This window comes from Dromaius novaehollandiae, chromosome 29, assembly GCF_036370855.1.
Source record: "Dromaius novaehollandiae isolate bDroNov1 chromosome 29, bDroNov1.hap1, whole genome shotgun sequence".
Taxonomy (NCBI): Eukaryota; Metazoa; Chordata; class Aves; order Casuariiformes; family Dromaiidae; genus Dromaius; species Dromaius novaehollandiae.
The window spans coordinates 1,102,498-1,115,351 of record NC_088126.1 but is presented as its reverse complement, the minus strand read 5'-3'; the positions used below and the strand labels follow the sequence as shown (position 1 = coordinate 1,115,351).

At 47.0% G+C, this 12,854-nt stretch overlaps 3 long non-coding RNA genes across 3 annotated transcripts; 2 read left to right on the top strand and 1 right to left on the bottom strand.

Moving 5' to 3' along the window:
- The first annotated feature begins 2,567 nt into the window (after positions 1 to 2,567).
- LOC135323906 (uncharacterized) lies at positions 2,568 to 4,048 on the top strand. Its single transcript, XR_010385396.1, has 2 exons — positions 2,568 to 2,604; positions 3,126 to 4,048. It is a non-coding gene; the product is annotated as an uncharacterized LOC135323906 (long non-coding RNA).
- Positions 4,049 to 5,479: 1,431 nt separating this feature from the next.
- LOC135323898 (uncharacterized) lies at positions 5,480 to 7,156 on the bottom strand. Its single transcript, XR_010385393.1, has 2 exons — positions 6,914 to 7,156; positions 5,480 to 6,408 (listed from the first exon to the last, which is right to left on the bottom strand). It is a non-coding gene; the product is annotated as an uncharacterized LOC135323898 (long non-coding RNA).
- Positions 7,157 to 8,692: 1,536 nt separating this feature from the next.
- Positions 8,693 to 9,469, top strand: LOC112994538 (uncharacterized). The gene is made up of 2 exons (XR_010385384.1): positions 8,693 to 8,791; positions 9,073 to 9,469. It is a non-coding gene; the product is annotated as an uncharacterized LOC112994538 (long non-coding RNA).
- Positions 9,470 to 12,854: the final 3,385 nt, after the last annotated feature.

The window sequence follows — 12,854 nt, the reverse complement described above, 5'->3', positions numbered from 1 at the left end:
CTTTCGGATGCCGTTGAGCCGGGAACCGTCTGGAGGCACCAGGAAGCCTGGAGGGCTGCGGGGGTGCAGGTGCCACCCTCCTTCAGCCGGAGACTCGGCAACCTGGAAGGCAGCTCCTGCTTTGACAGCCGGCGTTTTACAGCTCTCCTGCAGCCTAGGTGGTTGTTACCAGAAAGTCGGTTGAGACATCCCAGCTAAGTGTTTTTCTTAGCCTCACTTGCTGATTCAGAGGAAGAGCTAGGAGGAAAACACAGGCATGCCTGTTCAGGCTGGTGCCTTTTATGGTCAGAATTTGGGTATTTTACACATTTGTCAATGGGGTGCTCTTGTCCTAGGCCAGAGAAAAGGCAGGGAACCCCTCTCTCCCCAAAAGAAATAAAATGCACAAGATTTAATGTTATAGAGGGTCCCAGAGGACAAGGAGAAGCGCTTGATGCAGCAGAGCACTCCCTGCACTTGCAAGTGCTGATCTGCTGCCACTAAGCCCACGAGGATCGCTCAGCGGGGCAGGAGACTCATCGGGATGAAGCCAAAAAAAGAAAATGCAGAATGGCCTGTTGAGAGCACCAGCTGTCTGTGCCAAGATCATTCTTCTGCCTTATGTCATCTAATTCTGGTTTTGTTTTCCTTTTCATTGTTCATTTTTCTGCCCTGTATTTCCCTTCAAATATTTTGATGAAATTGGTGGAAGAGAAACAAGCCCAGACAAACATCCTGGGTTTAGCAAAAATAAACACTGAACACCAGGTATTTGCACAGGGGTTTGGATTTTTTTCCTGCCAGTAGCTCAGGACAGGGGCAGGGACATGACCATGAATGCTTGAGTCCTTGCTCAGGTTTACTCAGAGCATCTGCACTGTTCTGGCACTTTGAAGCTGTAAATATTGTTTCCTGGTGTGTAATCTTCAGCCGTCTTTCAATCCACTCCCCAAAGGAGCTGTGCTTAGCTGGCACAGCTGGGTGCAGTTTTCCTTTTTTTCTCTGTTTTCCTTGTTTCTACATGTGGAGCTGCTGCAGTCTACGGGCGAGGATGGGCCAAGAAGCCCGTTTAGGTCGGGATCTCCTCTCTCGCATTTGCTTTTTCGCAGAAAGACCCTAGATGGCTATAAACAGCCCTTATGCCTAACAGCCCCGATTTATGAATTGGCTTTGATTCTTACAACCAGCATACTGTTTTCAGCTGAAAAATTAAATGAAAAGAAGAGTGATATTATGCTTCAAAATGACCATATAGGAATCCCTCTTCCTCTACCGGTGTAGAAAACTCATAGGCGGTATGAGCTGACAATCCTATATCAAAACTGAAGAGATACAAAATTAAGGTTGCCCACAGGAATATGCTTTCATGTTTAGGTATTATGAAACTATTCAAAGATTATGCACTTCCTGTAACCCATGTAAAAATAAGAGCAAGTGGGTATGCTAAGCAATTTTCTACTGTCACAGAAATCCCTGCCTAATAACCTGTAAACAAGCGTTCATGGACCGTTTCAAATTGAAATGGCAGAAAAGGCTTCCCTGGAGATAAACTTATGTCAAACTCTTACAAGAATCAGGGTTTTAGCAGAATATACAGTTGGCAACTACAGCTACTCTTCCATTTGCATTCCAGTATTTAAGAAGCAATTGCATAAACTCAGTATTAGCCAAGTACTCATGAATAGTGTAACAGGAGAAGTGGCTGGAAGAGGTTTGACCAGTGAGCACTATTATCCAGTTTCTCAGCCTCCTTGCAGATATGAAATATCACTGTTCATGAAGACCTGCTATGCTACCAAGCAATATTTATTGCATATGCAGCTCATTTAGATGATGCAAAAATTTTTCTGACTTATGCTAATTATTATGGTATTCCCTGCTTCATCATTTCATGACACAGTGTTACACCCCATAGTTCATTTCCTTCCAGAACTTCAATGACCAAATCCTTCCTGGTATCAATCTACTCCCTTCTCTGGCTTTGGGTGGGAATGAATCAAGCTCCTGTTTTGTGATTGCTCTTTTCTTTGACTCCTTCACCTTTGGAGCCATATTAGGGATATGGTTGCAGGGTCTGTAATGCCATAATGGGTGTCCACTGGAATTAGTCTCCGTAATTCATTATTTGCGGAAAGTCTGTAAGCAGTATGCTTTGCATCCCCCAAGATGTCCCACTGTCAACCTGACTGATTGCTTTATTTTATTTCAAACAATTACCCTTTGCTCTGGCTGGTGGGGTCACAAGGTCTTTGCGAGACGTTTGTACGAATTAGTACTATGGTTTAAAGTCGCGGTAGCATTTCAGTTGTGCATGAACTGAATGCTCATTTTCTGTCTCGCAGTGAACTGCACAGATTTCATTTACAGGGAAGCTGCTTCTGTCAGAAGGATGAGGCAGTAAGGTGTGAGGGGAAACTTGGAATTGCTTAGTAAGAGCAAACAATGAGCAAATGATTATACGTTTGTGAGGTGTGATGTGTAATCACTTCTGTTTTGAAGCTAATCAAACCTCATATGCACAGGGTGCCTCAGATCCTCCAGGCTATCTGAGAAGCAGTATAAAAGCACTCGCTGTTCACAGTGCTTCCACCAGCTTCTCCTGACTTCTTCCCACTCGTGACTTGAGTAAGTTTTTAATTCTTTGTGTCTTTTGGTATGCTCTCTTAATGATAAATCTAACTCAGTCCTTCACGCCTGTCTGTTGGTGCACTGGCAGTGCCAGCTTTTCTATGAGAGGCTCCTCACCCCCGCAGAGACCGTGAGGCTGGCATTACCCAGCTTCTTGAAGGACTTTTGCAGACCTTGCTAAGTACTGTGCTTCAAGGGTTTGGAGACTTTTAATTCCTAAAGGTGATATGGAAATGAGCTGAGCCAGAGCTTGACTTTAGCAGAAGCTGAACCTCAGTTTTGAAGCCCTGAGCTTCAAAACTTAGCGAGGTAATGTGTGAGAGGGTTAGTGTGAATCAAGTAGTGTGACTAAAGAGAAGAAAAGAGCCAGAAACTAAGGATCCACATCATCTGTGGTCTTGCAGCTACCCATGCGGGAAGCTTCCTGATCAGATGTCTTTGCCTGAGTGTCTGAACACGAATCTCTTGTTCTACCGCCCACTTGCTTTACGCTGTTCATCTCTCTCTCTGTGTTTCAGAGTCGCTTCCCCTTGCAGAGCAATGTCGTCCTACAAACAGCTGTGCAATTACCCCTGCGTCACGCCGTGCGAGGTGACCTGCCCCCAGCCCGTCGCCGATGCCTGGAACGAGCCGTGTGTTACGTCGTGCGGTGACTCCAGGGCAGTGATCTACCCACCCCCTGTTGTCATCACTTTTCCTGGGCCGATTCTCAGTTCTTGCCCTCAGGAAAGCATAGTGGGATCCTCAGCCCCAGCTGGCATCGGGAGCTCACTTGGCTACGGGGGATCTTTCGGCTACAGAGGCTCTCTTGCGTATGGGGGTTCCCTGGGAACCAAGTTCTCATACCCTTACTGCTCTCAGAGGTTCAGCTGCTACAGCTCTAGAAGCTACGAGCCAAGCAAGACCCAGCGGGAATATACCTACACTAAGAGCAGTCAGGATACCGAGTGCAAGATCCAAACTCAAGAGTGAGATAAGCAAGATGAGTCTCTAAGTTGCTGGCATAAAAAAGGCTGATTCTCTCTAACACTTTATATCATATTTCTGCTTATATCTGCTTATGTATTTCTCATTTCTTAATCATAAATATATTCTTCTATTTTTCTCATGATCCACATTTTCAAACACATTAACATTCCTTTTACTTTTAGTCTCATACTGTATAAGAAGCATAACGGAGCAGTTTCTATACTGCGATTTCTCTCCCTTGACATTGCCTGATGTCAATTAACAATTACATAAAGGGATGGAAACTGGACTGCGTTCCCGAACTGACAGCTGCAAAAGAAGAAAACTTTGAAATGAAGCTTCCTGATACATGAAAACTTGTTTGACCGTCTGTAAAAGCCTGGAATTCTTTATTTTCTGTATGATCATGTTCTACTATTGTAAACTTTGCTTCTCAATCTCCTATTAAAGATCATGCTGCATCGTAACATTAGCATTCTGGCTTTGCTTTCTCTGTTTTTATGAATCAACATGATTGAGATAATCATGGTAATTCACAATCCATCCTAGGTAAGCCCTGTGGTGAGGAGGGAGTGAAGACCCTTAACTGATCAAAAGCATCGAGCTGGCCCTCTGTTCAGCAGGGAATTTGCCCGTGCGGTTTACTTGTTTCAGCCCTTGTAGGGCACCAGCCTGCACTGCTCGAAAATTGCTGGGGACAGAAAACCACACAGGGAATGAAAGGGAGGTGTGCCACCATTTTCATGCCTGGACACATCTGTAGGAGAAAGATGACAAGAGATTGTAGGACACTTAAGCACTAGCAGTTGGCTGAGTGTACCTGGCACAGCGTACAGCACAGGTAAACTCAGTTGTCCGTAGAAAGACATACTTGGCTATATCTGCATTGCACATTTGGCCCAAGTCAGAGACTTTTCGTCCTAATTCCCTTATTCCTAAAACACTGAACTTTGCCTGCAATGGCTCGGATCTCAAGCCCCAGCCTGGCGCTGAGGGGAGGGGCTGTCTGTCTCGCCACACTCCCCTGAGCAGTGCTAGTGTCCTAGTGAGTCCCAGCTGACAGGCTACTCGGCTAATCGCTTACCTGCAGCTCCGCAGTTACTTGTCAGTCCCAGCTGAGCCCTGAGCCAGCAGATGTTCCCTATTTAGTGAGCGCTCTTTGCCCTCCTCCCCTTTCCCTGCAGTTTCCCTCTGCTTCCTGAAGCTGCTCAGTGCAGTGATGCTGCTGAGCTTCCTCTGCTTCCCACTTCTGCTTCTCGTTTCCCAGGACCCTGCCAGGAGATTCCCTTTCTCTGTGCAGGATGAAGGAGGTAAGTTAGCTGAAGATATCTGCTCTTAGGTGTTTATGCTTCAAGCTGGTGTAGTTATTTGACCTCAGCTGGCTGAGGGGGGAGTGAATTCAGATTTCTTGGGGTTTCATTGCTGGTTCATTCACTATTTTTTGCATTTCTATCTCTGGAAAGTTCCCTCTGTTGCTCTGTGATGTCTAATATTCCTTCTTTACTTCTCTGTACAGAGAGAATTTTATTTGTCTTAGAAAACTATATTATTTCTGGCAAAAAGCCCCAGAAAGGCAGAGAAAGCAGGGATGAGCTACAGACACAGAATATTTTTTGAGTGGGTATTTAGTACTTTACACTGGTCTAGAAAACTTTATTGAAGGGCTGGGCAGTTTTCTCACACCTGCTTCTTGTAAAGATTAAATCAGACATGCTAGCAAGTTCTACATGGTGTAAGCAGTATTTCCTGCTGAATGAATCCATAGGCATTATATAAACACAGTCTGTTTAGTGCAACACTCCTCTGCTGGCCTTCCCCTCTGATCAGGAGATGGTTTGGTTGAACAGGTTTACAGAGGCTGCATTACCCCAAAACAGAGAAACAAGAAAAGAGATGAATGCTATTAGGATGCAATCAGAAGTGTTTATTGGGAGCAAGTATACATTTTAAGCAAAATACAGTACAAGACAGACTTCCAGGGTTTCAAAAAAGGGGCAAATTAAGCAACTAAACAGAAATGATTTATTTTGAGCACACTGTTCTTCCTTGGAGCTCAAGTTTCTAACAGGCAGAACAAAGAGTGCAAGGGCACAACTAAGGAGCTTTCCTGCTAAACATATGGTTATCCAAATATAAAACTCCTGAAGACATAGTGTGTGTTCCTGAACAAATTCAAACACACATGGAGCAGTTCCCACTGACACTAAAATCCCTTTGCGCTGCTCTAATAGTGAGGAATGGATTTTGCATAATTAAGCCTTTGGGTCGCAAGAATGAAAAACTGCCTTTTGAGAAACCAGGAGAGGTTTGTAGTCAGGATGTTAAAAGCAAAGAGCATGAGGAGGGCAAGCACGAGAGCAGCTCCCACGGGTGCCCAGCAGCACCTGGGGCCCCAAAGGACAGGCTGGGAGCTGTGTCCTTCAGCTCGGGTGCTTGCTGTCAGGGCCCCCCTCATTCCTTCTGCTGTCGCATCTCCTGTGCTGCTTAGCAGGGCCTGCAGCGCCCGTAGCGGGAGCTCCAGCGCTGGCCCCAGGAGCCCGGGAAGGAGCCCCCAGAGAGCAGGGAGCCGCCAAGGCCCCCAGCGCTGCCGAGCCCCAGGGGTTCCGAGGTGCCCACGTAGCTCTCCTGGGGGCAGGAGCTGAGGATGGGGCCCGGGAAGGTGATGACCACGGGCGGCGGGTAGACCACGGCGCGGGAGTCCCCGCAGGAGGTGACGCAGGGCTCGTTGCAGGCGTTGACCCATGGCTGCGGGCAGGTCACCGCGCAGGGGGGGAGGCAGCGGGAGCTGAGCTGCAGGCTGGAGAACGACATCCTTCGGGCTGCGAGGTGAACCTGCAACACGGGAGGACGCAGGGTCACGCTGCCGCGGGAGGGACCCCCTTGGCTCCGCAAGTGGCAGAGAGGGCATGGGTGATGGAGCACAGAGGTGCCCTGCTAATGCTCAGGTCCTTTTCCCCCCCTCTTTCTCTTTTGCTCCCCTCCTTCCGCACAGCTCCCTGGGCCTCCCTGCCTGGCCCCACAGCTCCCTGCCAGGTCTCCACGAGTGCTGCCCAAAGCAGCTGAGAAGCTGGGCCCAGGTGCATCAGGTAGCTCACGTGGAGCTCGTGAGGAGAAGCACCTGGATGGGCCACGTTGCCCCACCTTGGTCAGATCTCTAGGACCTGTCGTAGCTGCTGCACTGCAGCACAGACGTGTCTGCAGTGACCCTGGAAAAGGGTCTTCACGCAGAGCTGTGCACCGGCACTGCTAAGTTCACGTTACCTGTGCAGGACTCGGTTACAAATATCCTGAACCCAGTATACCTAGAGAGATAAGAGACATAAAGGATGAGACTTACTTGGCTCAAAGAGATGGAAGGGATGAGACTTGCTCTTCTCAGCGAGCAGCTGTGATCTGATGGCCTCTGAGCCACAAGCCCTCTTATACTGTTTCTTGGATTGCCTGGGGGCATTGAGACATCCTTTGTTTTTCAGGTTTAATTTGTTCCAAAACAAAACGCATGCCACTCTTCAGGTTTCTATGATTGTTTTATTAATTCTTTGTGCCTGGACAATTAGCAGTTTCTTCCAACACCCTATGGTTTCTTCCTTAAACTTTTTGGAGCAGTATTACTTCCTGCAGCATTTTGCTGACTTTACTGATACTAGTGTTTGAAAACTGCCTCATTAATGCAATTTCTTCACACAGCCTGCATTTCTCAAGTGCTCCTCAGTATCACAGTCCATGTCAGGCACCATGGGCTGATTTTCTTCTCTAAATCCCTGCTGGTGGTTAAATGAAGCTCTGTAGGGTTTATGTCTGGGTGTATGGAGGGACACTTTTTCTGTCTGCCTTGTCACTTATTCTGTCTGCCTTGTCTCTTATTCCAAATATTTGCTCTGTCTGATACAGCACACTGTGGAATGAAGATGATTTGTTTTGTGAATTCTTACAGACCTTCTGTGTTTTGTTTTGCTGCTGAACAGAAAACCAGAGCCACACATTTGTGTCAGCTGAAGTCCCTCTGAAGCCTTTGATCCATGGTCCAGATTTCTGTGGGCAGCACGTTCTCCTGGCAATACTATTCCGTGTCTGATGTGAGGACCCCCCCTCAAAAAACCCTATTAAAATAGTGCTTTTTTTGGATGTGAAAGGAGTAGAGAAAAGCAATCCTCTAAAGCCACAGAGAAATGGGAGGCTGTATTGTGTGTTACAGGATACCTGAGGTTGGGGTTTAACCCCATGTGCTTCCTTTTGTCCCAAAGGAGAGAGAGCAGGACCTGAGGGGACATGGGTGGGTGGCCAAGTGCAGAGGGAGCTTGCAGAGGAGCAGACCTGGCTGCTCCCACCACTGATGAGATACTGTCCTGCTGCGCAGCTTTAACTTGAAATATTGGCAGAGCCACAGGAGAAACAGCCCAGCTCTGCTATTCTCCTGCACGCATCTGGCTCCAGCTGCCCACATCAGCAGTCTCCTGTGGCTGCTGCTGGCCTTGCATGGGGCAAATCTCGCCCATCAGCAGCGCGTGGCGCTGAGGGTTTCTGGCTAGTCACTCTGTGCACATGCTGCTTTGCAGTGAGTGATGCTTGCAGGGTGGTGTCACAGCTAGATTGCGGTTATTGGAGTCCATTACTAAGTTATGAACAGACAAAGATGTTTGCTCCTGAAATTCCAAACTCCTACAGGAGGCTGTTGCAACACTGCAGCTCACTTAGACGTGTTTGCGGCGTGCTCTGATTCAGGGTCTCATCACCGACCTGCACCAGGGGAGGAAAGAATGCATGTTTTGGGGTACTTTCTGTATTTATCGAGAATAGCCAGGGAATTCATCTTTTTTTAACTGGTGGCTTTAAATCAAAGCTCTTGCTCAAGCTGAAATGAATGTGTACATTTTGTGTACAAAAATAGCTTTGAAAACCAACTTTGATGTTTGGAAGAAAAATAAGTGGAGATGCTGTTAGAGATGCTGCAACCCCAGGGAAGTCAGCCCGATGATTGCTAGGAAGGAAGAACCTAGACACTGAGGAAAACGGGGCTGAGTAATGCTTGTTAGCAGTGAGGAAACTGCTTGCGTGAAGGAGGAGTGACATGTGTAATCTGCATGTTTTGAAATCAATTAAGATCTTGTTCATAAAGTGTCATAGACCCAGCAGGCAATCCAAGAAACAGTATAAAAAGGGCTCAAAACTCAGATCACCTCAGACACCTGCTCTTCTCTTCACCTTGCTGACTTGAGTGAGTATGACCCCATGTCATACCTTTATGCCTTTCAAAGTGTTGCACTTGAGTAGATTTAAGTGGATGTTTGAATGTTTTGTGCCTTGCTGCCAAGCAGGGAGCGCAGGGGAGCTGCCTGGGAAGGAGGAGGGAAGCAAGGGAGGAAGAGAAAGGGGGGAAAAGGACCTGAGCATTAGCAGGGCACCACCGTACAGTATCAGCTGTGCCCTCCCTGCTGCTTGCGGAGCCAAGGGGGTCCCTCCCGCGGCAGCGTGACCCTGCGTCCTCCCGTGTTGCAGGTTCACCTCGCAGCCCGAAGGATGTCGTTCTCCAGCCTGCAGCTCAGCTCCCGCTGCCTCCCCCCCTGCGCGGTGACCTGCCCGCAGCCATGGGTCAACGCCTGCAACGAGCCCTGCGTCACCTCCTGCGGGGACTCCCGCGCCGTGGTCTACCCGCCGCCCGTGGTCATCACCTTCCCGGGCCCCATCCTCAGCTCCTGCCCCCAGGAGAGCTACGTGGGCACCTCGGAACCCCTGGGGCTCGGCAGCGCTGGGGGCCTTGGCGGCTCCCTGCTCTCTGGGGGCTCCTTCCCGGGCTCCTGGGGCCAGCGCTGGAGCTCCCGCTACGGGCGCTGCAGGCCCTGCTAAGCAGCACAGGAGATGATCTTGTTCATAATAAAAATTACGCTGCATCAGACTGTCAGCACTCTGTTGTCTTTCTTTTCCCCCTTTCTTCACAGCACTTGTTCTCCCATCCACCACCCACTTTATTAGCTGGTGATTTTAAATCCGCCTGCATGTGTCCTGTGCAATGCACAGCTCCCCCCTAACAGCAGCTGGACCCTGAATCAGCATCTTGCATGATAAATACTACCCAAAAACACCCTCCACACTGGGAAGTACTTTGCATACATATTCTTTGACTGAGCTCTGATGCACAAGTGTTGTTGTTAGGGCTAGAATATGTCCATGTTTAGCATGGATCTATTTTTATATAGAGTATGTCAAGTTTGGGTTCAAAGACAGGAGTTAATCTCATCTAGGAGTGCCTCAGCTAACTCTAGTCCATTCCCCATGGGTCCTGCTGTGGCCTAAGCCACAAGAGTGCAGTGCTGAGTCCTGACAACCATTGCAATGGCTTTTTGAGGTCCCTGCTAGGCTTTATGAGTATCACAGCAGCAGAGGTCCATGTCTGTGTTAACAACAGTCATGCTTTTTGGCTTGAAATATGGTTGCACCAAGGCACAAATATTTTTAAAGTACTTTAAAATACTTCTCCTAAAGCAAAGTGCTACCCAACCCCTTCTCCATGGCAATTATTCCTTTTCCATTGCATTATTCTTTTCTCTTTCAGTGGCTCCTCTGCTCATGTGCTGCTGTTTGACTCCACCCGGTATGTAGGACACATGTCGGTATAACCTGGGTGTGCTACGTTTCCAGAGGAGATAATTTACTCCCACACTGCATCAGATGCATTCCAGGTTAGATGACTATATCCATCCACCACAGACTTGGAAGAATCACACACAAATATCCAGCCATCATGAGCAGAATTGGGTTTTAAATTGAAGGCTGGTAGGACAGATATCCCTTTCCTATTCTTAATTGTGATGTTCCCCTGAGTCAGCCAGGAAGAATTTTTCATCACACTTTTAAAGAAATGATCCCAACTCAATTCATGGAAGTTTTTACAGAACCATAGAATGTATTTTTCATTATGTTACAATAAAATTCAGTGTTTTATATAGATTTTGTGCTAACTTAGCATATATATATAATGCTAATTCAATAAATGGGTTTGATGATTGCTCACATGCAGTGGATCCACACATCCAGCATTTTCAAGTGCCACAGTGGCACTGATTGTCAAATATATATATGAAATATATAGCAAATATGAAGCATCTGTGGAAAGCTAGTTCATAGATTTGCTTTTGATAGAGTTATTTGGCTCTGAATACCTTTCTATACTGTATTTGCACTGGCAAAAATGACTATGAATGGTTCAAGTCAGTAAAGTGCATGAACCTGTCATTATACTGGGAAAAACACTGTCTTAAGGCCAGGATCCAGAAGCTGCTCTGTGGACCTGTGAAAATTATAAGCGTAAAGGAAGCAGCTGTAACCCTGAATATCATGAGTCAAAAGAAGCGCTTTGGGGCGTCAGCAGTATCGATAGATGCTAGTGCGTAGTTTTCTGTCCCCTTTCAGGAAGAAATGATGGTTAGGAGAAAGATGCCTCTTCAAGAATTACATGATTCATTTGTAGGTAGCAGCATCAGTGTCATCACCCTCTTCCAGGCAAAGTGAAACCAGGTGTGGCTCTGGCAGGAGGAGCAGACCAGGTGGGCTGTTTCCCCAGATTGTGTTATCTCCTGCCTCCCTTTGTTTCTGATCCTGTTTCGTGTTCACCTGGATCCTCCACCATAAAGTGTCAGCAGCTTCGGGGACGTCTCCGTAGGCATCGCCGGGAAGTGACACCGCGGAATTCCCAAGGCTTCCTCGGGAGGAAGGCTTCCCCAGCCTTCCCACGTGTGTTGCCTTGCCGCATCGCATTAGTGCTGGTAGCTGTTACCAAGTGACGGGGTGCAAACAATGTCCTTTTAGCCTGAGCTGTAAAACACGAGGAATTAAGAAAGGAAAATTTTCCAAAAAATTGTTATTCAGATGAGGCATTCAACATTAGATTCCCCAGAAGGGACTGGATTTTAGAGGTGAAGAGCTCACTCTCTTGGGGATAAAAAAGCTTTTGTAAATTATATCAGCTTGGATGTGCAACAGCCATAACCTCAGTTGAAAATAATAGTATTACAGTTCAGCACTGCCAGTCCTGAGGTAATCCGTGTGAACCCAGAACTTCTCTCCCCTGTGTGTAAGAGGAACAAAATGCTCATCAGTTCTTCTGAACCAGAACGGAAGAGAGGATTTGGGGTCAGAGGAACAAATGTGCCGAAATAAGCAGATAGTCTTCTGCATCAGCTGCATTTCAGTCCAACATCTTTGCAGGATGATATGCGGCTTCACTCCCTGACCTGTTTCATCCCAAAACATGAATAGGTCATCACTCAGCGGGGGGAGGATATATTGCACAACGAGCCCTTAATAGAGCGTGATTTGGAGAAGCAAGGTACTATCGCAGGTATGTCAGCATATAGCGTTTGCTGATGAGCTTCTGAGCCATCTTTGCTCTTTGAGGCTTGCAGAGGAAAAAAAACAAAAAACAAAATAAGGGCAGATTCATTCCAGAACAAGGCACCAAATTGACAGGAATGCGGCAAGCGAAGCTTTGTGATGAAAGGATCTGCCGAACTGCCGTCAGAGTGCTGATGACAGGAACACGTTAGTGATCACTGGCTGTGATAGCTCATTGCTAATTGGGGCAGTTACAGGTGGAGTGAATTTTTGCTCGATAATGCAATGGGGCTTTACACGCAAAGACTGGCTCACAGCCACCTGCTTGCCCAAGCACAGGCATAAAAGCAGGCGCAGCGCAGGGCTCTGCTTGCTCCTTCTCTTGCCTGTCCTCTGCTGTGAAGGGGTGAGTCTGAGTCTCTCTCCTTGCTGCTATTACAACATTGCTGTAGTGTGGCAGGATTGCACTAAACTTGATTCTTAGAAATATTTGAAGTGTTTGAAGCTTTCCTTCACTAAGGGCTGTTTCTTACTTATTTAGTGGCAGACAGTGGTGGATATAAGCTATTAAAAGTCAGGAGAAGAGTTTTCAGAGCAGTGGGAAGTTGAGGCTACACAAACTTATTTATACTGAAATCTAGTGAATCACTACTTATAGTGAGATCTTGGACTGCCAGATGCAATTCTGATTGAATGTGCCTGCAAGTGTTTGAGCATTAGCCTGTATATAGGTAACTTCTGCATTCATGAATCTTCCCTAGTGGTGTTTTTTTCTCCTCTTTTCTTTTTTATTTTTTTCTTCTTGGCTGTGTAAGATACAGAGTAGGAAGAGCACTACTGCTGATATTCCTGTATTAGAGCTGCATCCTTAGCTGAGGAAACTTGGTTGGAGAAAAAAAAAAAAAAAAAAAAATCAATGAAAACTGAAGGGTCTGCAGCCTGATCATCCT